Here is a 25052-nt window from a genome sequence, read left to right as displayed (position 1 = left end):
CTGATGGGTGTCCCAGTGATTTTCTTCAGATCTTCCAGAAGGACATACCAGCTATAGAAAATGTTTTAGAGTTTGTTTGTTTGTTTTTGTTTTGTTTGGAAGCTAAAGGATCTTTTTTTTTATGCTTTAAGTTTTAGGGTACATGTGCACAACGTGCAGGTTAGTTACATATGTATACATGTGCCATGTTGGTGTGCTGTGCCCATTAACTTGTCATTTAACATTAGGTATATCTCCTAATGCTATCCCTCCCCCCTCCCCCCACCCCACAACAGGCCCCGGTGTGTGATGTTCCCCTTCCTGTGTCCATGTGTTCTCATTGTTCAATTCCCACCTATGAGTGAGTTTTAATCCCGAAACATATGAAGCCTTCAGTGGTACAAAAGCTAAATTATTGTGTCACATCTCAAAACAGCAGCAAACAGACAAAGACCACAAAAATAAAACCAAAAGAACAAAAATCCAATGAAATCGTAACACGCCATTAGTTTCATTGCTCTGTCGTAGGTTCTGGCATATCTATTATCTACTGACGCATTACAACAATCTAGGCAAGTCAACTTCTGTTTCCCAGATGAACAGAATAAACTGCAGGGAAGTTCAGTAATTTCCTCAAATCACAGAACTTTACAAAAATGGCAATGAGAAACCTCGCCCTTGACACAGACTAACAACGATTCTTCTCTGTCTCCTCCATAGCTGACATACTGCAGAAAGTTAAATACCAGAGTCACATCTCCACTTTCAGCTGCATGAACTCTATTACCATTTATTCTTCACTATTAGTAAATTCATAATTTTTTTAATGTTGCTTTTGTTACTAAGTATAACTAGAAATAGTTTCATCTTTCCCTGGCCTTGGTGTATTGGAAGAAAAGCAGGTTGTCTTTCATTTGTAAGAGTTTTCACAGGTTGAAAGACGAACTTGTCCTTCAAATGTCTCCTTGTCCAGGTAAGTTATCCTTTCTCATGGTTTGGGCTCATTTTTATTTTGCTGTCTCTTTAGTTTTGTGGGAATTTAATTATTTCTTGTCAAAACAAAGGATCTCAACCTTAATCTTGTGTTGGCAATATAATCAAACAGAAATCATGTCTCTTGTGAATTTTCTCATAATATGTTTATATTTGGAGGAAATTAGTTATAAAGTTCACTGGAAAATTATTACGAAAATCATTAATATTTTTGTTTATGACTTGATTCTTCTAATGACCTGAAAAGTCAGTAGATTTGGATTATGTAAAAATATGAACATTTAAGTTAGTGCTTTATTTAATTTATGTTATTTTATAAAATCATCCATGCTAATATTTTCAGAATACACTTTGCTCTCTAATATATTTTATCTTCTAAAACAGCAATCGCTATAAAAGTTGATATACCTTCTTTATCTACTTTTAAAAAATATAAACATCTGGTTTATTGTATTTACTATAGACCATATAAATTTGACAGTCAGGTAAGGGGAAACAAAAGCCTTTCTCGAGATCTTAATACTTTCATAGAAAGAATGTTTTTAATAGAGCTTGTGAATAAGTAATTTTTTGATCATCTGCAATCTTACGTGTAGTTGATAACACTGACTGGAAATTTTGATTTTTTTTTTTCACATAGCAAATTGAGCAAACCTCTATAAAAGATGACAGTTACTCAGCCTGTCACTAAGTTGCCTGTTAAACATGACTCTTGGGGGGGAAACACTCTTTTGCAGAACTGAACCTGAAAAACAATGTAGAATTCACTCTTTGTTTTGTTCTTAAACTTTGAGATAACAAAGTTGGAAGGCAAGTCAGAATCATAACGATATTCCTACAACTGCTATGAGGGATTGTTTCTAAAAGAAGGAAGAAGATACCAAATTGGAAATAATGATAGAGGAAAAGTCATAGTTAGAGAATCCCGAGAATGGAAAGCAGAAACCTAATTGTAAGGCCTACAGCCTCGAGCATGCACAGAAAGTAACTTAGGTCTGAGGTCCTCTGGAATAAATCTTTGGTGATAACAACACAGTCCACAACAGGGATACATTTATATTTATAGTTTATTCTCCATTATTGCCAGAGGCCTCAAATCCCACATAGTCAAAATCTCCATTCACTGCTGCCTGCTGGGCATTTAACAAGGGCTCTTGTGACAGGACCCAGAACAAGTATGAACATGAATAAAAAGTGCAGGGGCCAGCCAGGCACCACAGGCTGCGAGGTAGCCAAGTGGAGGCATTGGAGAGAAACAGAGAAAGCAGACAATGACCCTTAGTGCCTCAAGGCATGGCTTCAAAAGGTGTCAACACCAATTAAATTGTAAAAGCTCTGTCAGCTTCTGAAAAGTCATCCAGACAGGGACAAGAGAGTACATAATCAAAGGACTGGGACGTGATTCTGTATGGCCCACAGTAGACCCAGTGTACGCATGTACGCCTGGTAATTTGTGATCCATATGTGAGCCTTCAAGATAAGTCTGTACTTAAAGGTGTAAATACCCTTCTTCTGGGAGCTCTCTTGGTTTACCACTGGGGGATGTTGGAAACCTGTACTAGTAGGTAGCTACTGGTAGGTCCCATAGGTAATTTGCCTAAAAATATAACTACAACTAGAATGTGTACTATTGATTATGCCCACAGACTCATGGATAAGCTAAAGAGTAATTGACAAAGTTCTTGGCTTCAGCTAAACAGTGGCAGCTAAGCTTTCTGTAGTAAACAATATTATGGAGAATTTTCTTTGTGGGCAACATACTGCAGAATCTACCCTTTCTGACAGTAGGACATTCTGACAACAATGACTTTGCAGGAGGTTTGTTTCAAATACTTACACCAGTAAGAAGATATTTTGCATTTCCTATTTGGCCTTGGAGAGGGTTAATGTGGCTTTAAAGTATTAATTGGTTCCAGGCAAAGGTACTCTGATCTAAATTCAAGAAATTATGTCTTTCTCTCTCTCACTCTCTCTCTCTTGCTTGCCTAGAGTAATTATGATAGGTATGACCAATTTATTGGATGGTTTTCAAAGTGACAGCAGAGTTGGGGAGGAGAAGAAATATATTTTATAGCTAGGGGGCAAATACAGAACTGTCAAAGCATTTATCACATATTTCACAGCTAAGTAATTTTCTTGGTCTACAGAACTTTCTTACTTCCCAGATCAAGTAAAATGCCTGGGGTTTAAGTTAGATGGGTTTATGCTAAAAGGAAATGCCGATGTGCTAATGACACTGAAGTTCCAAGCATTTTTTTTAAAAAAAATCACTTCAAAATATTATTCTTCCCTATTTATTTATTTATTTATTTATTTATTTATTTTTTGAGACATAGTCTCCCTGTGTGGACCAGTGTGGAATGCAGTGGGACGGTCATCACTCACTGCAACCTCAAATTCCTGGACTCAAGTGATCCTCCTGCCTCAGCCTCCCAAGTAGCTACAATTTTTTTTTTAATGAGGGAGAATACTACTTAGCAGAATGATTTAGAATGCAATTGTTCATTTTTAATGAAACAATTTGCTCTTAGTGTGGTTGCAATTACTCTTATTTTTAAGGAAAATTAACCAGATATAAAATAATGTACCATATTGCATACTATCAGGTTAAAACTACAATGTGTTACATTACCTATTAGATAATTTATTTAAAAGTGTAACAGTTCTTTAGAAAATGAGTTCAACAACAACAAGAAGCTAGAAAACTGGGAAACACATTTATTCAGATTTTGGTATTCATCTTGATTTAATTGAGATTGACTAAATTATGCTACAATAACAAAGAAAGAAATTTCAGTGGCATAAGACAGAAAAGACGTCTCACTTATTTCACTCTTCCATGGGTCTAGGAGACTCTACAGAGCAGTGTTCTGCCATTTGATCACTTAGCATGGCAACTCTACAAATATGTGCCTCTAAAATCATCAGGGCAGGCAAAGGACATTAGAAAATCAAGTGCCTACAATTAAATGCTTCTATTCAGGACTGACACACATCATTTCTGCTCAAATTTAATTAACCAAAGCAAGTCTAGAGGTCACATCTTACTTCTGGAAGTGAATAAGATTATCTTGTATACCTGAAAGGAGAAGGAATTGGTATTGATAAACAGTTGTAAAGTCGGCCATAGACTACTCTTCTGATAACCAAATATTCTTTCCTCTTTTGTTTCCCAATCCTACATTCAATCCCTTCATGAGAGCAACCCTCTAAAAGTCTTATCCAAGCTCTTCATGCAGCATGAAGTCCAAGATGTCTGCGTAGTACCTGGAAGTCAGGTAAGAATGGGACACATTTTGATATGAAGACAAAAGTTATTTTCTCCCTTCATAATCAGTAGAATATAAAGGAATAAGGACAATTCAGAAACTCACAGTTACTCAAGTGTGGGTATTTAGTCAAGCTGCTGGACAATCATTGTGAGGAATGTCTATATTGGGAGTGAAATGTTCCTTGATTAAGCCTCATTTCTTTTTCCTGGGAGGAGAGAATCCCAGTCTGTTGTTCTTGGTGACTCCTGGTTCTACACTGTAGAAGGATCAATTCATCTTTTATGCTACTTCGTCACATCTGTAATAGGCACTGGGGAAAAGTCTCTCTTGAGGAATCAGCAGTTTTCTTAGTTCATTGCCTGCCTGAGGAGTGTTAAGTACCAAGGTGATTTTATGTCTCAAATAGCCACAATCTCTTTGAGTCCAGTCAAGGGCTTTTCTTTGGCAGTGAATTTCTTTCAAAGGTTTTATAGGCTTCTCAGCTATTTGATTCTGCACAGCTCCATGTACCAATTCCATGCCCACAAGTTTTTCTCAATGTTTAATTCCTAGAATATTTGCTCTCATGCTCTCTCTTCCTCTCTTTTTGTGTTTGCAGTTGCTTGTCCAGTAAATCTATTGAAGTTCAGTGGCAGAGTCATACACCTAGTCTCTTCTCCTTAACTATTTTTGTCCAGTTGAAAGGCTGGATGGGGCCTCTACTTTAAATTATATCTGTATTCTGAGACATGTTAATCCATTCCCAAGTTTTAACTTGGTGTGGTACCAATACCCTTGGTTAGATCCTTGCCTTGAGGCTTAGACTTCATTTTTTTGTTTCGCAAAAGTCATTCTCAGTTTTATCGTTTATTCTTTTGTAGCTGAGTTGTTTCTTTTTCTAATCCCACTAGTCCTCAAATTTTTGTACACCTCTACTTCTTTTTATTCCTGATGGCAAACTCATCTATTATTTTCTGAGACTGTCTCTTTTTCTATTTTATGATACCTTGCCAATTGCAGACAACATCAATCCCCAGACACTCTGATTTTGTTTTTTAGTTTTTCTCTTAGTGCAATAGTTTATTTTGCATAAGATCTGTCTTACAAATTTTCATCGGTAATGATATTACCAAATGCTTTGCCATTGCATATGACTAATTGCCATTTTATAGCCTCCACGGGAGGTGGCCATTCACAATCCCCATGCCCTGTAGGGTCAACCGCTAAGTGTATGCTGCATGTTTTAGAGATTTTTTTTTTCATAGCAGCATCCAATCCTAGCATAAATAACTGTTTTAGTCAGCATGGATTAGGTTAGGCTGTAAAAGCCAAGAACTCGTATTTCGATAGCTTATGGTATGAAGATTTCTCTTTCATACAAAGTCTACTATGAGCCTAGAGAACTCTCCAGGCAGCTGAGCTGTCTTCTGTGTGATGGCTCAGTATTGTCCTTCCTTAGCAATGCAATTTTCCAATACTCATGGCAGAGAAAAAGTGGGGTACAGAGTTGAGTGCCAACAACTAAAATGTTTTTTTCCTGGGAGTGACACCTGTCAGTTTTTCCATGCTTAACTTCCAGGAGGAAGGGATGTATATTCTTCTTATCTGTCCAGAAGGAAAGGAGACTTTGTTATCAGTGAACAGAGCTCACATCTACCAAATATCCTGACTGTAACTTATTGAATGGGAACATAAATTTAGGTAATAGTTCCTGAGCCCTACTACTATAAACACTTTATTTCTATTTTAAAAAATCACCACTACAATTCTAACTGGCAAACTTTGAATACTTGCTAACTTTTAAAAGTATTATCGCAAGAACAAAAAACCAAACACCGCATATTCTCACTCATAGGTGGGAATTGAACAATGAGAACACATGGACACAGGAAGGGGAACATCACACTTCGGGGACTGTTGTGGGGTGGGGGGAGGGGGGAGGGATAGCATTGGGAGATATACCTAATGCTAGATGACGAGTTGGTGGGTGCAGCGCACCAGCATGGCACATGTATACATATGTAACTTACCTGCACATTGCGCACATGTACCATAGAGCCTAGAGTATAATAATAATAATAATAATAATAATAATAATAATAATAATAAAAGGTTTTAGTATAATACATATGAATGGTTTATATCTTCTACTTATTCAGATTCCAACTGACTTTCAAAATGGGAGCTATAAAATGTTACTTATTTAACATTTTCCAACTATAGATGTCAGGTGTTATGTAGGGACACTATACTTTCTGTCTTGATTTGGTATATTTTAGGAATGAGCATCTATAGTGGGTTAATAGTGGTGTCCCCAAAAGATAAGTCTGTGTCCTGGAAACTGAATGCGACTTTATTTGGAAAAGGGGTCTTTGCAGATATAATTACATTAAGGATCTGGAGATGAAGATATCATCCTGGATTAGGGTAGATCCTAAATCCAATGATGTGTCCTTGTAGGAAAAGAGAAAGGGATATGACACACAGAAAAGAAGGCCATGTGAAGTAGGGAGTAGATTGGAGTATGCAGACACAAAGATGCAGTCAGCCACCAGAAGCTGAAATAAGCAAAGAAGGATTTTCCCCTAGAGCCTTCACAGGGAGCATAGCCTACTGACACCTTGATTTCGAACTTCTGGCATCCAGAACGGTGAAAGAATACGTTTCTGTGATTTTAAGTCACCAGGTTTGTGGTAATTTGTTACTGCAGACCCAGGAAACTAATATAGTATTCATCTGAGCTTTAGGTTTTTTTTTAGAATAAAAGATACTATGAATACATACTAGTATTGAATACCATATTTTACTGAATTAAAAGAACAGTGGAGACTTAGACATTATCATGAGAAAGTCTTATGATTTTGTATAGAGTCCCATGTTTGAAATCAGATGATCTGAGTTCCAGTTTTAACTTTTTGAAATGGGTAAGCCTTTTAACCATTAAAAAGTCAGTTTTCTTATCTATAAAAGGGAAATTATACCAAATCCATGCCAAACTGGGACATTGCTTTATGAATCAAATGAGATTATTGATGTAGAGTGTCTTGAGATCAGTAACTCATCAGATTAACGAAATTTTAGTTATGGCAAAGGTAGATATCACCATAAATAAAAATTAACCCTAGACCATACATTATAATATTAAAACATTTTCATTTAAAATATACCTCATTTAGTGGGATTCTTAGATTTGCAAAAAAAGGACACAACAGCCTAAGCATTGGGAAGACAAAAATCTTGCCTTCTTTTGAGAAAATCCCCCTGACTTCAAATCTTTCATTTCTGTTATTATTTTTTATTATATCTGAAGAGTGTAAAATAACTAGTAACAAAAGAAACTCCTCAGTTTTTTGGTGAGGTACTCAAGAAAAATGCAGTGCAGTGAGATTAAAAAAAGTTCTAAAAGTTGGTTAAAATTTTCCAAAGTTTCATATCACACAAATCCTGTCTAGAAGATTCATTATAACAAAATAATTATATTTCAAGAATAATACTACCTTATTCTTCCTAAGGCCTCCCTTCTGTAACTAATTTCAAATATGCTAAAGAAAATTAACCCCTACAATTTTATTTGACATCACAGATGTTGTTTTTATTTTACAGATTAACCAGGGAGGACACCACAAATCATGGACCCAACTGAGAATAAAACTTTGTCACTCAGCTTTGAGGTAACAGAGTAACAGTGGTAAGTGTGCGCATGTGGAGGGTGGGAGCTGTGAGATCTGAGTCGATTTTTTTTTTTTTAATTTACTTTGGATTCAGACTACCCTCTAATCTAACCAAATCCCCACTTGTCCTCCTTCCTCCCCAAACCCTGTGGAACTCTAACCCCTTGATTAGTAACCCCCTTCTAAACCATCAGTCTGTTCTCTGAATAGTCCCTTCACTAAACTACTGTAAAATTTGGCAGTGTCCCCCCATCATGCTTTTCCCTGGAAAATCTGTCGAAGAGCAACTACATTTCCTTTCATATCTCATTATTTTGAAGTCAGGAGATGGGATAAATATGGACTTTCGTTTCCAACTGCCGTTGCTTGACTATCTTTTTTTCCTTTTCCAAACCCCAGCTTTTTCAAAGCTGATGGTATTCTTCTTTACCATTTATTATTATGGCTTTCATCTACCAACAATCATGAAGACTTTGTTTCTCATTCAATATCTTATTTTTTAGTTCTGCTGCTTGCATTTTCAGGAATTTCAACCTCTACATAAGTGATCTAGTCAACTGATTTTTCTATTCTTTTACATCACCTTCAAAATTCTTTTTCTCACTCTCACTTTGGTTTCTAGCTTCCATGACCAAACTATGGGCCTTGTCATTAGTAGTCACTGCTCCCCCTCCAAAACTTTTGATTTCAAGCATCACATTCTTTTTTTTTTTAATTTAATTTTTTTTTATTTCAATAGTTTTGGGGAAAAAGTTGTTTTTGGTTACATAGATAAGTTCTTCAGTGGTAATTTCTAAGATTTTGGCACACTCATCACCTGAGCAGAGTACACTGTGTCCAATATGTAGATTTTTATCTGTCATGCCTTCCCACTCTTCCCCTCCGAAGCCCCAGAGTCCTTTGTACCATTCTTATGCTTTTGCTTCCTCATAGCTTAGCTTCTCCTTATAGGTGAGAACATAACGATATTTGGTTTTCCATTCCTGACTTACTTCACTTAGAATAATGGTCTCCAACTCCATCCAAGTTGCTGTGAAAGCCATTATTTTTTTCATCTTTATGGCTCAGTAGTATTCCTGCTGTATATATACCACATTTTCTTTCTTTCTTTTTATTTATTTATTTATTTATTTTTTCCAGACAGACTCTTGCTCTGTCGCCCAGGATGGAGTGCAGTGGCGCGATCTCGGCTCACTGCAAGCTCCGCCTCCCAGGTTCACACTATTCTCCTGCCTCAGCCTCCTGCGTAACTGGGACTACAGGTGCCCACCACCACGCCCAGCTAATTTTTTGTATTTTTTAGTAGAGACGGGGTTTCACTGTGTTAGCCAGGATGGTCTCGATCTCCTGACCTCATGATCCACCTGGCCTCCCAAAGTGCTGGGATTACAGGCGTGAGCCACCGCGCCTGGCCGTATACCACATTTTCTTTATCCACTCATGGTTGATGGGCATTTAGGCTGGCTTCATATTTTTGCAATTGAGAATTGTGCTGCTAAAAACACGCACGTGCAAGTGTTTGTTTTTCACATAATGACTTCTTTTACTCTGGGTATATACCCAATGGTGGGATTGTTAGATCAAATGGTAGTCCTACTTTGAGTCCTTTAAGGAATCTCCATACTATTTTCCATAGTGGTTGTATGAGTTTACATTCCCAGCAGTTTTGTAAAATGATTCCCTTTTCACCACATCCAAGCCAACATCTATAATTTTTTGATTTTTAAATTATGACTATTCTTGCAGGAGTAAGGTGGTATTTCATTGTGGTATTTGATTTGCATTTCCCTGATTATTAGTGATGTTGAGCTTTTTTTTTCGTATGTTTGTTGGCCATTTATATATCTTCTTTTGAGACTTGTCTATTTATCTCCTTAGTCCACTTTTGATTCCATTATTTGTTTTGTTCTTGCTGACTTTTTTAAGTTCCTTGTAAATTCCGGGTATTAGTTCTTTGTCAAATGCACATCTCGTGAATATTTTCTCCCATTCTTTGGGTTTTCTGTTTACTCTGCTGATAATTTCTTTCGTTTTGCAGAAGCTTTTTAATTTAATTAGATCTCCTTTATTTATTTACTTTTGTTGTTGTTACATTTACTTTTGGGTTCTTGGTCATGAACTCTTTGCCTAAGCCAATGTCTAGAAGGATTTTTCCAATATTATCTTCTAGAATTTTTAGGCTTTCCAGTGTTAGATTTAAGTCTTTGGTCCATCTTGAGTTAATTTTTACATGTGCTGAGAGATGAGGATCCAGCTTTATTCTTCTACATGTGGCTTGCCAATTATCTGAGTACCATTTGTTGACTGGGGTGTCCTTTCACCACTTTATGTTTTCGTTTGCTTTGTCTAAGATCAGTTGACTGTAAGTATTTGGTTTTATTTCTGGGTTCTCTATTCTGTTCCATTGGTCTACATGCCTCTTTTTACACCATTACCATGCTGTTTTGATAACTATAGCCTTGTAGTATAGTTTGAAGTTGGGTAACATGATGCCTTCAAATTTGTTCTTCTTGCTTAGTCTTACTTTGGCTATGTGGGCTCTTTTTTGGTTCCATATGAATTTTAGAATTATTTTCACTAGTTCTGTGAAGAATGATGATGCTACTTTGATGGGAATTGCATTGAATTTGTAGATTGCTTTTGGCAGTATGGCCATTTTTACAATATTGATTGCACCCATAGATGAACATGAGATGTGTTTCCATTTGTTTGTGTCATTGATAATTTGTTTTAGCAATGTTTTCTAGTTTTCCTTGTAGAGATCTTTCACCTCCTTGGTTAGGTATATTCCTTAGTTTTTTTTTTTTGTTGTTTTTTGTTTTGCAGCTATTGTAAAAGGGACTGAGTTCTGGATTTGTTTCCCAGTTTGGTTGTTGTTGGTGTATAGCAGTGTTACTGATTTGTGTACATTGATTCTGTATCCTGAAACTTTACTGAATTCATTTATCAGATCTAGGAGCTTTTTGGATGAGTCTTTAGTGTTTTCTAGGTATATGGTCATACCATCAGCAAACAGCAACAATTTAACTTCCTGTTTACCGATTTGCATGCCCTTTATTTCTTTCTGTTGTCTCAATTTTCTGGCTGGGATTTCCAGTACAATGTTGAATAGAAGTGGTGAAAGTGGGCATTCTTGTCTGTCTTTTCCAGTTCTCAAGGGGAATGCTTTCAACTTTTCCTTGTTCAGTACAATGTTGGCTGTGGGTTTGTCATAGATGTCTTTTATTACCTTGAGGTATGTCCCTTCTATGCCAATTTTGCCGAGAGTTTTAATGATAAAGGAATGCTGGATTTTGTTAAATGCGTATTTTGTATCTACTGAGATAATCATATGATTTTTGTTTTTAATTCTGTTTATGTGATCTATCACATTTAATGACTTGTGTATGTTAAACCATTCCCATATCCCTGGTATAAAACCCATTTGATCATGGTCGATTTTCTTTTTGATATGCTGTTGGATTTGGTTAGCTAGTATTTTGCTGAGTATTTTTGCATTGGTCATCAGGGATATTGGTCTATAGTTTTATTGTTATGTCCTTTCCTGGTTTTGGTATTAGGGTGATACTGATTTCATAGGATGATTTAGGGAGGGCTTGCTCTTTTTCTTTTGAAATAGTTTCAGTAAGATGGTAACTATTCTTCTTTGAATATCTGATGGAATTCAGCCTGGTCCTGGTCCTGGTCCTGGGTTGTTGTTTTTTTTAATTACTGTTTCAATCTTGCTACTTGTTATTGGTATGTTCAGGGTTTATATTTCTTCCTAATTTAATCTATGAAGGTTGTATATTTCCAGGAATTTATCCATCTTCTCTAAATTTCTAGTTTCTGCACATAAAGGAATAGTCTTTTGTATTTCAGTGGTATCAGTTGTAATATTTCCCATTTTATTTCTAATTGAGCTTATTTAGATCTTCTGTCTTCTTGGTTAATCTCACTAATGGTCTATCAATTTTATTTATCTTTTCAAAGAACCTACTTTTTGTTTCATTTATCTTGAATTTGTTTGTTTCAATTTCATTAGGTTCTGCTCTGATCTTTGTTCTTTCTTTTCTTCTGCTGGGTTTGGGTTCGGTTTGTTCTTTCTCTACTTCCTTGAGGTGTGACTTTAGATTTTTCTTTTTGCACTCTTTCAGATTTTTTGATGTAGGCATTTAATGCAATTAACTTTCCTCTTAGCACTGCTTTTACTATATCCCAGAGGTTTTGGTAAGTTGTGTTACTCTTATTGTTCAGCTCAAAGAATTTTTAAATTTCCTTCTTGATTTCATTGTTGACCCAAAGATCATTCAAGAGAAGATCATCTAACTTCCATGTATTTGTAGTTTTGAGCATTCCTTTTGTAGTTAATTTCCAGTTTTATTCCACTGTGGTCTAAGAAGATACTTGATATAATTTCATTTTTCTTAAATGTATTGAGACTTGCTTTGTGACTTATCATATGGTCTATCTTGGAGAATGTTCCATGTGCTGATGAAAAGAATGTATATTCTGGCCAAGAAGAGTGACTCACACCCGTAATCCCAGCACTGTGGGAGGCCAAGGGGGGCGGATAACTTGAGCTTGGGAATTCGAGACCAACCTGGCCAACATGGTGAAACCCTGTTTCTACTAAAAATACAAAAAAGAATTAGCAGAGCATGGTGGCGCACACCTGTAATCCTAGCTACTAGGGAGGCTGAGGTGGGAGGATCACTTGAACCTGGGAGGTGGAGGTTGCAGTGAGCTGAGATCACAACACTGCATTTCAGCCTGGGTGACAAAAAAAAAAAGAGAAGAAGAAGAATGTATATTCTGCAGTTGTTGGGTAGAATGTTCTATAAATATCTATTAAGTCAATTTATTCTAGGATATAGTTTAAATCCATTGTTTCTTTGCTGACTTTCTGTCTTGATGAACTGTCTAGTGCTGTCAGTGGAGTATTGAAGACTCCACTATCATTGTGTTGCTGTCTATCTCATTTCTTATGTCTAGTAGTAATTGTTTTATAAATTTGGCAGCTCCAGTGTTAGGTGCATATATATTTAGTATAGCAATATTTTTCGGTTGGACTAATCCTTTTATCATTATATAATATTCCTCTTTGTCTTTTCAAGCATCCCATTTTTTGACCACCACCTTCAATTCTAGCTGACTCACAAGACACTTTACAAAGGTAGGCAAAATCTATGAGATTTTTTTTTCAGATGGTGTCCCTGGATATCAAGCCATGGCCAAACTCAAAAATGCTCTTTTTTTAAAAAAATGTATTTTTTATTTGTACAAATTTATAGGGTACATGAAAACATTTTATTATATGTATTTAATACATACTGATCAAGTCAGGGTATTTAGGGTGTTCGTCACCTGAGTACAATATATTTTTGTTAAGTATATTCACCCTAGTCTGCCATCAAACACTGAATATATACCTTCTGTCCTAGTGTACTTTAACCTACTTGGCTTCATCTCCTTCTCCCCTCCTACTCATCCTTCCCATTCTCTGTTATCTATCTTTCCACTCTCTACTGCCATGTGATCAAATTTTTTAGTTCCCACGTAAGTGAGAACATCCTATATTTGTCTTTTTGTGCCTGGCTTAATTCACTTAAGACAATGACCTCTTGATCAATCCATGTTGCTGAAAATGACAAGATTTCATTCTCTTTAATATATTCTATTGTGCATATATAATACATTTTCTTTATCCATTAATCTGTTGATGAACACTTAAAATGATTCTATATCTTTGCTATTGTGAATAGTGCTGCAATAGACACGTGAGTGCAGGTATCCCTTTAGTATATTGAGGTTTTTTCCTTTGAGTAGATACCCAGTAGGGGATTGTTGAATCAAATGGTAATTTTAGCTTCTTTTGAGAATTCTCCATACTGTTTTTCATAGTGGCTGTACTAGTTTACATTTTCATCAACTTTGTATAATAGTTCCCTTTCCTCTGCATCCTTGCCAAAATGTGTGTGTGTGGTTTTTTTTTTTTTTGTGTGTGTGTGTGTGTTTTTTTTCTTCTTTCTGTGTGTGTGTGTATGGTTTTTTTTGTCTTTTCAATAACAGCCTTTCTAACTGGAGTAAGATGATATCTCATTGTGGATTTGATTTGCATTTCTCTAATGATTAGTGTTGTTGAGCATTTTTTCATATACATATTGGCCATTTGTATGTCTTTTTTTTTGAGAAATGTTTACTCATATCTTTTGCCCACTTTTTAATGGCATTTTAAATATTTTTTCTGTTGAGTAGTTTGAATTCCTTGTACATTCTTGATAGTCCCTTGTCAGATGGTTTGAAGACATTTTCTTCTGTTCAATAGATTGACTCCTCACTGTGTTGTTTCCTTTGCCATACAGAGCTTTCTAGTTTAATATAATCTCATTTGTCTATTTTTGTTTTTGTTGCCTGTGCTATTGAGGTCTTAGTCATAAATTCTTTGCCTAGACCATAGTCCTGGAGAGTTCACCTAGGTTTTGTTCTAGTGTTTTAGTACTTTTGGCTCTTATGTTTAAGTCTTCAATCCATTTTGGGTTGATTTTTGTATATGGTAAGGGATAGGGGGCCTGTTTCATTCTTCTGCATATGGCTATCCAATTTTCCTAGAACCATTTATTGAAGATGGGGTTTTTTCCCCAATGAACACTCTTGCTGGCTTTGTTGAAGATCAGTTGGCCTAAATGTATTGGCTCATTTTCTGATTCTCTATTCTGCTTCATGTCTTTGTGTCTATTTTTATGATCTTTGATATTTATGTGCACTATTCCTATTTCTCACAGTCTCTCCTGGGGTAAGTCCTTTGCCCAAGTAAATTTGAAACTCACACTTTTTTAGGAGAACAAAGTCTGTAATTTATTCTTTTAATTACATGTTTTTTCTTACTTCCAAAATTTCCACATTGGATAGAAGAGTAGCCAAAAATGCCTGAGGAAATGTACAAAAACATTTCTTTATGAGCCCATTCTTACGTTCTGCATATATTTTACTCTTCTCAATTTAAAACCACTGATTGTATAATACAAATATAATTACAATTTTATATATATATATATAGCCATAGGTTTTTTCGTCTGTTGAAAGACTTTCTGTTTAAAAGGAAACTGGTGTCGTATAACACTACAGTTCCTTGTTTGAAAATTGTATTTCTTATGCTGAAAACTGCCAAGGAATAAAATAATGTGTAACTAGGGAAATGTCATTGTTTCCATAGTGAAAAAAAGCACAGATCTTAAAATGTTAAAATCCCAGCACTTTCACATTAACTTTAAAATCTGCAACAAAAAAATTATGTAAGTACCTGTCAAAGAACAGGATAAAAACATTCAAGATTGTTGGTAGAAGAAAAGTCTGAGAGTGAAAATTGATTCATTGTTATTCTATTTCCATTTGTTAATTTTCCGTTCCTTTTTCCCACCAACCCCTTTTAATTTTACCTTATCTGTGTTACATTTTAATATGCATAGTAGGACATTCAGACAAAGATTAAATTAACGTAATATAAATATGGAGAAAATGCCATAATTTTGTTTCTCACAAACAAAATGTAAATATGACATGCCTTCACCTGGACTGCCAAATAGTTGCATCAATGCTTGTCTGCTTTCCTTTGACTGAGTCTATATTTTTAAGAGCTTTCTAGCTCAAAACTGATATAATTAAATAAATGTAAGTGTAGAGAAGTTTTGCACATTTTTAAAGAGAAACCCAAATAATACACAAAAACTTTATGTGGCTTATACATTATTACTGATTAATGTTCTCATCAATCTGCCAAATTATCCAAAAGGTTAGATCCAGAAGCTATAAGCATCTTGCCACAATAAGTTGATACTGTCCATTGACTTAATTATCAGGATTTTTTTTTCTTCAGTTTCTGTTTGGTACTTGTTTTGAAAGGGCGTATTCAGTTGCAAATGATAGTAAAAATGAATTCAGATACTTGTTAGCAGAAATGGTAATTTATCAACTCCTTCAACTGAAGAATACAAAGATAGATTCAGATATGGCTCAGCCCTGGACCTCAAACTACATAATCAACTATTTTGCTTTCTCCTTCCATCCCTTTTAAGCACTGCCCCTCTCTCTTATATATCTTCTCTTTGGCTTCATTCATGGTTCCCTTTGTATGGTAGTTGCAAGAAGTTTAATAATGCTAGGCTTATACTATCTTAAGGTTGGCAATCTGATTGGAAATTTCCAGTGCTTTTCCAAATAGTTAACAGAATTTTAAGATTATTTCTGACTCATAGGAGTGCAGCCACAAGCTTATTCACGAGCCAGCCTCTGTGGCCAGGAGATAAAATGTTCTCATTAACTAGGCCTGGGTTATGGGTCAATTTCTGAGGCCAGAGGACTGGGTTCAAATCCTCCCTGAATCAAACAGACCAAGAATGGCAGATAGAAGTTACCTGATTCTAAATCTGGATGCAATTATTTAAAAGGAGAGGTTAGACAGGCAGTGTGCGATGTTGCATATTATGGAACTCATCTGTAGGCAACAATAGAATTGTTAGTTTTATAGCTGTGCACTCTTATATGTGTCCAAAATGCTTGATTCATTGATCTCACTCTCTGAATAGTTGTGGAAACTTCACAATTGCTTAGCATAAGTGCTCCAACCAAATACTCATCAATTTTGTTTACAAAAGTTCAATTTCCAATCAAGTAGAAAGATAAGAGAAAAGACTATTCAAATTGGTTAGAGTTTTTATTGGCTAAGGGAAATAGTGGTGTTGGTTGATTTGGTCAAGGATAAAACAGAATGTTTTCTGAGAAACTTTGAACACCTAATCACAGAGTGTTTTTCCCCCCACTTTCAAATCCTTGAGAATTTTGTGTAGACAGTATTTCTCCACAAACACCTAATAAAAAAGGAAATAGGAAGGAGAGGTAGGGAATTTTAAATAGACTTTTGAGCTGCCACCTGGTTTTTATTAAACTCACACTCTGATATTCATTAGCCTGCCTTGATGTCTTTTCGTTCTTGTGAACATAAGATAGTGCTTATTTTAATGACTACTGAAAATAGGCTTGGATTTGAAGTCAGTAATAGTTTTGAATCACTTAACTTGAATCTCATGTCTTCTCTGAAAACAATTAAGATTTGCTGTATTTGGCCCTTTGCCATTTATATGAACCTGTGGATTATGGTTACAAAGAGATGCAGAAATAACAAACTAAGGTTAAAAGAAAAAAAAAAAACTTTGAATGTGTCATATTCTTCCCTTCACGCAAAAGAACAATTGTAGTTATTCTGCATAAACTGTACTTTTGCAATTTATAATGACTGCATTCACAGGCTTTATATTGGATAATAATTTATGTGGTAAATATCTTAGGTATAGCTAATATTTTAATGAGATAAATAATATTTCTTATTTCTTTACAGGTATGCCTAGATATTTTACAAAGAGGTTCAATCTGCTCTGCTTGCAGAGCATATTATCAAAATTAAAGTTTGTATCAAAAAAGTTTTTATCAAAAGTTAAATTCTAAAATTTAGGATTTTAAAAAGAATCTCCAATTTAATTGGGGCGCTGGATATAATTAAAACATATTTGTTGAAATAATATACTCTTATAAGAGTTTGACTGAGTGTCACAATAGGGTTACATTCAAGGTATGATCAAAATGTAGAATAAGAAAGGGAGAGGATCTAGTCAAGGAGGTGCTTGAAGAATAAATTGGGATAAGCTAGCTGGACAAGAAGGTAGGGAAGAAGGGGGAGGGCAGAGGTGTGCCAGAAAGAAGAAATGCCCAAGATAGAGGAATTGAGCCACTGAATAGCTTGGGATTCCTTAAGAACCCTTAGAATGGAAAGGCTCTAGTGCTGGAGAGTAGACTAGGCAACACTGAGGGAGCAATTGAAGATAGTGCTGAAGTTAAAATGAGGCAGGCAGGGACAGGACTCAGAGAAAACCTTTGCTAAAGTTTGAATATTTGTTCTCCCAAACTTCATGTTATTAATAAAATTTGATTCCAGTGTTGGAAGTGGGGCCCAGTGGGAAATATCTGGGTCATGGTGGTGGATCTCTCATGAATAGATTAATACCCTCCCTGAAGGAAGTGTGGTGAGTGAGTTTTCACTCTTTGTTCCTGGCAGAGCTGGTTGTTAAAGGGTCTGGTACCTCCCCTCCCTCTCTCTTGCTTCCTCTCTCACTGTGTGATCTGCACACACTGGCTCCTCTTCACCCTCTGCCAAGAGTGACAGCAGCCCGAGGTCCTCACCTGATGCAGATGGTGGGGCCATAATTCTTGAACAACCTGCAGAACTGTGAGACAAATAAACCTCTTTTCTTTATAAGTAAACCAGCCTCACGTGTTCCTTTGTAGCAACACAGACCGGTAGGCCATGTTTTAACCCATTTTATTTTCTTAGAGAGATGAATAAGGAGAGAGAGATGTTGACTATAAGTTTCTGAATTATGTGATCATATCCTGTCAGTCTTCTTCTAAAGGCAGTTAATGGTGCTTTTTTCTTTGGACAAAATAAAATCTAAACCCTGAGATCAAAGTGAATTCTTTCTGTTCCCCATTATGTTCCCTTAGGCACAGCATGCTCCTCAACTTACTGTTTCTCCAACAATACTGGATTTTTATTTTTCTGTGCCCTCTGCCTAGAATATTTTCCTCCCCATTTCTGCCCATCAGGTCCATACCCAGTTCTAAAGACAAATGTCACCTTCTCCATAAAGGTTTTGCTAATTTTGACTACATCTTCATCTTGCCTCACAGGGAAAACATATTCCCTCTCAGTTGTGCTTCTAAACCACTTCCTTTTTTCTATCTTTCTCATGACATTTTTCATTTTCTTTCTTGAATTATGAATATGAGTATGTGTATATATACATATATATATACACATGCACATCCATAATACACAATATATGTACATAAACATCCATAATGCACAATATATATTTGTGTGTGCCTGTACATATGTGTGTATATATTTAAATCCCATTACTAAATTTTCAGATTCTAGACAACAGGGATTGTCCATACATTTTCTTAATTCTTCTTTTAGTAGCATTCAGCACAGTGCTTTGTACTTAGCTGTAGTTGACAGAGGCAGGGGACGCTGTATCATCATGAGAGGGTATAGACAGATATGCTTTACAAGCAGATTTTTCAGGGAGATCACTAATCTGAAAGAACCAGTTCAGGTTTTTCAGAATGATGTGAAATAGATCAATTAGTAAGGCAATTTTGAAGTTACTTTTGAGCAGTGGCCAGAACAAAACAATGGACCTTTGTAAACCATTTTTTGAATTGCAAACCCTTCAGTTTGCTCTAAAGAAAGATCTCACTTGGGTAAGAATTTATTTGGTCAAATGGGGTGGGAAAAAGTATATGATAGAACTAATGGCTTTCAATAACTGTTACCTCACCTTTAAAAAGCTTGATGAATCCAATATGGTTGTTTCTGAATGAATTGGTAAAATTTGATCAAGCCAAGTATCTATGCATCTCAAATTTTATTACACATTGCCCACATTTTGTTGGGTTGCTGAAGTTCATAATGTATTTTATCTCTTAAGCCATAATATATTTTATCTTTGAAGCCTATAAGGTATATTTCAATTTCTCTACTGGTGCCAGAAGAAAAAGTGCTTTGGCAGTAATGTTCAATGGAAAATCCATTCTCGGATATGCTAGGACACAGCAGACACAGGGGGCATGTGTGAGTTTAAAAGAGAGATTTAGTGGGCTGTTCAGCAGCACAGAGATTAAGAAGTTGAATTCAGTAGTTTCATAGACGCTGACGTTATTCGACTTCTGGTAAAAAGCATTGCATATGTTAAAAGTCTGGTCCATTTTTAACCATGTATGGTAATTTAGACACTTTAATTTTCAACAGTGCTATATAATCATAACCATATTCTCTGAACGGTTGAAAAAGTTTATCAGAAGATAAACATTCAACCTGATCAGATACTTTCATCCACAAAACAAAACAATTTTATAAATTCCATGGATTAAAATATGAAAGAGAGAAAAGCATTTACTATTACTTTAAAAACTATTTACTTTGATTTTTGAAAATAAATATTTTTGGACGACTGTTGGGGACACATTATCAAAGTTCTATATTATCTTTAAGAAATGTCGCTGGTCCTACTGCCTGATATGATGTCAGTTGCTATGACAGTTTTCTCAACTGCAACAGCTTCCTCCTTTCCTTGGTCTTCATTTCCTTTCTGCTTTCTAATTTTCTGTCCTTTCCTTATTTTATTCTTCTACTCTTCTGATTTAACTCATTTTCCTCTCCTCCTCTTCCTACTCTGACCTGAGTCAGTAACAGTTAAATACTACTTATATGAGTTCTGTTGGAAATTTTGAAAAGCAAAGGATTTTTTTTGACATTTCAATTTTTTTCCCTCTTCTTCCCTTTCTGTGTTTCCTTCAACTGTTCCTTTTTTGTTTCCTCCCTTCTTTCTTTATATTTAAGAAAATCTGGTAATATTCTTCACAGATTTAATAATTTAAGTCAGAAGAAACTTCTGACTGAATCCCAATAAAAATTATGGAAACAATTTGCTTTCAAACATTATTTAAAATATATGTAATCTGAATATTTTAATTTATTTAGGTTCTTGAGGTTGGAGAGGACATAAAAGCTTTCATTCAATGTTTGAATCCTTCGATACAAGATTTTCTTCTTTTCTACCACCAGTTGATAAACCTAATAACTCCTTTGTTGGAAATCTACTACCTTCCACAAGAAGGACCTTCCTTTCTTATATTGGGGTACAATGTGTATTTGTCTCCTGTCTATGAATCCTATTTTTCCTGCTTTTCTTCCTGCAGCCATTTAGAAGAGGCTTTATTTATTTATTTATTTATTTATTTATTTATTTATTTATTTATTTTTGAGACAGGGTCTTGCTCTGTCACCCAGGCTGGAGTGCAGTGGTGCGATCTCGGCTCACTGCAGGCTCTGCCTCCTGGATTCACGCCATTCTCCTGCCTCAGCCTCCCGAGTAGCTGGGACTACAGGTGCCTGCCACCATGCCCGGCTAATTTTTTTGTATTTTTCAATAGAGATGGGGTTTCACCGTGTTAGCCAGATTGGTCTCGATCTCCTGACCTTGTGATCCACCTGCCTCGGCCTCCCAAAGTGCTGGGATTACAGGCGTGAGCCACTGCGCCCGGCTAGAAGAGGCATTTTTTAAAAATAAGAAAACACTTCAGATGTTTTTAATATGGCATCATAAAATGTCCTGGAAGGTTGCACTAAAACTGTTTAAAAATGACAACTTTTGTAAAGTGGGACTAGGGGATAAGGGAGATAATTCTAGAAGTTAAGACTCATACTGGATTTAAAATATACTCATTCATGTATTTATTTAATAGCAGTAATAATTATTATTTTAAAATAACATTATGTCCTCTATGAGTCTCCTCTTAAAAATGCAAATGTTTACAGCTAATTTTTTTTCTCAAATAATAATTACTTTTAGGCCTTACTTCTGTCTTTGTATTTTCTCTGCTCATGGCTCTATCTTTTTGAAAGGTATTTGAGTGTGGCAGCCAAATAGAACCAAAATGACGAATTTATTTAATGGTGATTTAGTTGTGTGTATGTGTACAGGTGTCTAAATGTATATTGATATGCACAGATTAGACATTGTTTAGTATACAACCCTTAGTTTAGCATATAGAACTTAATAGATATATAGAGAAAATTATTACAGTCACTAAAAATGGAAGAAAAAAGGATTTTAATAGAAAAAAACATAATATATTATTTTCCACACAGGACAGAAATGACATGATCTTTATTTTTGTGTCGTGGGTTTTCCTACCTGTCTTAACTACAGAAAAATAACCCAGCATATACTCTTATACTCCTCCAACTAACAGGTCAAAAAGCATGCATTGAAGGATATTTATTAGTTTTCAAATACACTATTGTTTTGTACTGTCTTTATAATAAAAATGTGTATTTTTCTTAGGCAACATCTTATTTGTTTAATATTTTAATTTTACCACTTAAATTTTTCAATTTTCTCTTTAATCACGTTGAAATGTCCAAAATTGTAGTATCTTAGAGAGTCAAGAAAATGCTTTCTTTCCAACCCCCTCCACCCAGAAGACTAATGTTTTATGATAAAATATGGCGAAAGCAGAGTATTTATAAAAGCAATGTGAGAAAAGTAATGTGAGTCACAAAGGTAAAGAACAATGATGCCCTATCAGCTCAAGTTAGGGAATCGATATCTTCATAGGTTAATGACACGGAAGTAAGCAACTTCTTGGATCTGGCAAGAGGGTGTTGTATGGCAGGATGTTGCAAGGTATGGCTTTTGTGCTATTGTTGATGCTATGAGTAAATTCTCTGAGTCAACTCATGACAAGTTGATGTGGAATCTAGTGAGAGTGCAGAATGGAATGGAATTATCCTTGGAGAAGTTGTTGATGCAGGAACTCTGAATCTTGAGTTTTGGTTCCAGTTCTAGCCCTGAAACTAATTACCTGAGTGTCAGTTAACTTCTCTGTGCCCCAGTTTCTTCACCTATAAAATGTGAATATTAAACTGCATCAATAGGAGGTTTCATGCTTTTGACCTTTTATGGATGTAGGGAATCACTGTGGAAAATCTGAAGGACTACATCCAGGAGGAAAAGAAGACAAAATATTCTATGATGGGACACCAGCTAGCTTTGGGTTATCAACATTTTTGAAAAAATGTTAGTAACCATTGTTACAAGCATATTTCTTCTGTCTGTCATAGTAGGGAAGAAGCAGTCATGAAGTAAGATGTAAAGTGGCTAGAGATCAGCCATGTCAACAGTTCAGAGCACTCAACCATTCCTGTCTCCTTTTTACTAAATAAGTATAATCTATCATAAAGTGGTTCAACCTGAAAAATTTTTCTTATAGCATCTGCAGAAAAATGTAGACAGAGAGCTAAGAATGATTAGCCTATAAATAATTGGTATTAAAAGTGAATAAAAACAGTTCTAAAGATCCAATAATTCAATTTGCTGTTTTAAAAATAATTGGAAATTGTCAGTTATTTTTAAAACAAAATGGGGCATGGATTCTTAATGGGTTTGTTTTAAATGCATAGCATTTTCCATTCACTTCAGCATTTCCACTGATTTGGTTTCATTATTAGTAATAACACTGATATACATTATGCATGGAAGTAGTAACTATCAAAGGAAGTAACATAGAACCAACAGCTACCTCTCTCCATTATGATTCAAAAATAGTATGCTACAAAATAAAATGCTTCAGAATATAACTTTTTCATATTATTAAACACGAGACATTCTTATTCTTATATCTGAATTCTATTGGCTATGGGAAAAATTTCAGGAAAAAATAAAGTTTTGAGATTCTTGGGATAGAATCATCCTTTGTATTTTCAAATTAAAGTGAATAGTAATTAGCAAGTTAAATTTATTGAAGCTAAGTTTATAAATGTTGAGAGGGCAATCTATTTTCTATAAAATTCTTGTATAAAATTGAAAATTTGAGGAATTATACTTATTAAGAAAGCAAATTCAAATAAACAGAATTAAACAAATGACTTGATGGACAATGACCCAAATTGTGGGGGACAGTCTTTTGGAATTAAAATCTGTTTCTTCATCTAACCTACAGAATAATACAACCGATTTTATCATTTTGTGTTATTAGTGAATTCTTCATAATGGAAATTATTCTGAACTAACAGTTGAAGAATTTGCTGTGACATGGTTTGCATCCTTTCCCACCCTCACAGTTTAAATCAGGCTGGCAAGCTCATGAGATTAGGCATTCCCATAACACTGTAAGAGCTTCCTGGCTTTATACCTTCCAGAAATAACAGCATAGAATGTTTTTATAATACTCCTACTTTGGGGTAAAAACAGGAAGGGAGAGGCTTGTTAAATTACATTTTTTATAAGATGAACAGAACCAAAAGAAAATAGAACAGTATCCTTTCAGTTTTGGGAAAGTTAAAATGGACTCTGATTATTCAGATTATTTACTTATTTGTTTTTGAATAGAAAAAGTGTCCTGATATGCTGTTAAAATGTTATAAAATTTCTGTCTTTTTTTTTTCCTGAAACTGAGCTACCAAGCTAAGGTGACAATATTTAACTCACTTGTCTGCCTTACTTAGAAAACACACTTTGTTGGACAGATACATATTGTCTGCTGACATCAGTTCTTAAGATCAGGTTTAATATTGGTGCATTATGGAATTTTTCTAATCTTTCCTAAGATCGAGTAGGTTATTAATACTTTTTAATTTTGTTATTATATCTCTTATCATCAGCAATTGACATTTACTGAATGTTTTATTCAGTAATAACTGCATATGCAATTCTAAATTTCTAGTTCTAATACTTCCTAAATGATAGGAAAGAACACAACTATTGTTAATAAATACAATAGTATTTCTCAAATTTTGAAGGGAAGAAAATTATTATCTAAATAAACTCTCAGGAACAGATGATCTTTTGCTATTTTATGTTTTCCTTTTGGGTATCTGTTATCAGGGAGGATGATAAACATATTTCTCGTATCTGACTACCATGATATTTTTCTCTATTCCTTTTGAAATGGCATTAGTTTTCTTCTGACACTATTGTTATTCTTTCCAGCATGGCAACCTTGAGCTAACAGCATACGTTAGTAAATGCTATGCTTTTTCTTTAAGGCTTTTCTAATTTTTAATTAAAAAGAAAAGATAGATTCTTGCTGATCACCTACAGGAGTGTGACTCTCCATGGTTACCTGTCACTCAAAGAACTCCAGCTCTGAGGAATGCTAATTAGCCCTGCTAAAGCACCATAATTGAACTGGAGAGATGACTGCCGAAGGTGCAGGTCTGCCTTCATTCAGAACAGTCCTGCCATCTGAATGGATGGAGCCATCCTGACAATGTGAGGGAATAAAGGAAAACGAGGAGAAAAAAGAAAAACAATATTCCATCTGCCATTTTTTTTTTTTTTTTGCTCAGTTTTAAAGTGATTATCAAGATGTAACCTGGATACCATGTGGATATTTCAAAAAAATGTTTTCTTTAGCCATAAGAGAATGAGCCATAGCACCTGCTTGACAATGATCTCTATGGTGATTACAGCATTTGAACTGTATAAAAATGAATATTGAAACAAATGGACGTATTGGGACATCAGTGCGGATAATCATAATGATGATAATAGATGTA

The sequence above is a fragment of the Pongo abelii genome, chromosome 1, assembly GCF_028885655.2.
Source record: "Pongo abelii isolate AG06213 chromosome 1, NHGRI_mPonAbe1-v2.0_pri, whole genome shotgun sequence".
Taxonomy (NCBI): domain Eukaryota; kingdom Metazoa; phylum Chordata; class Mammalia; order Primates; family Hominidae; genus Pongo; species Pongo abelii.
The sequence above is the reverse complement of the archived record's forward strand: the minus strand, read 5'-3'. Positions refer to the sequence as shown.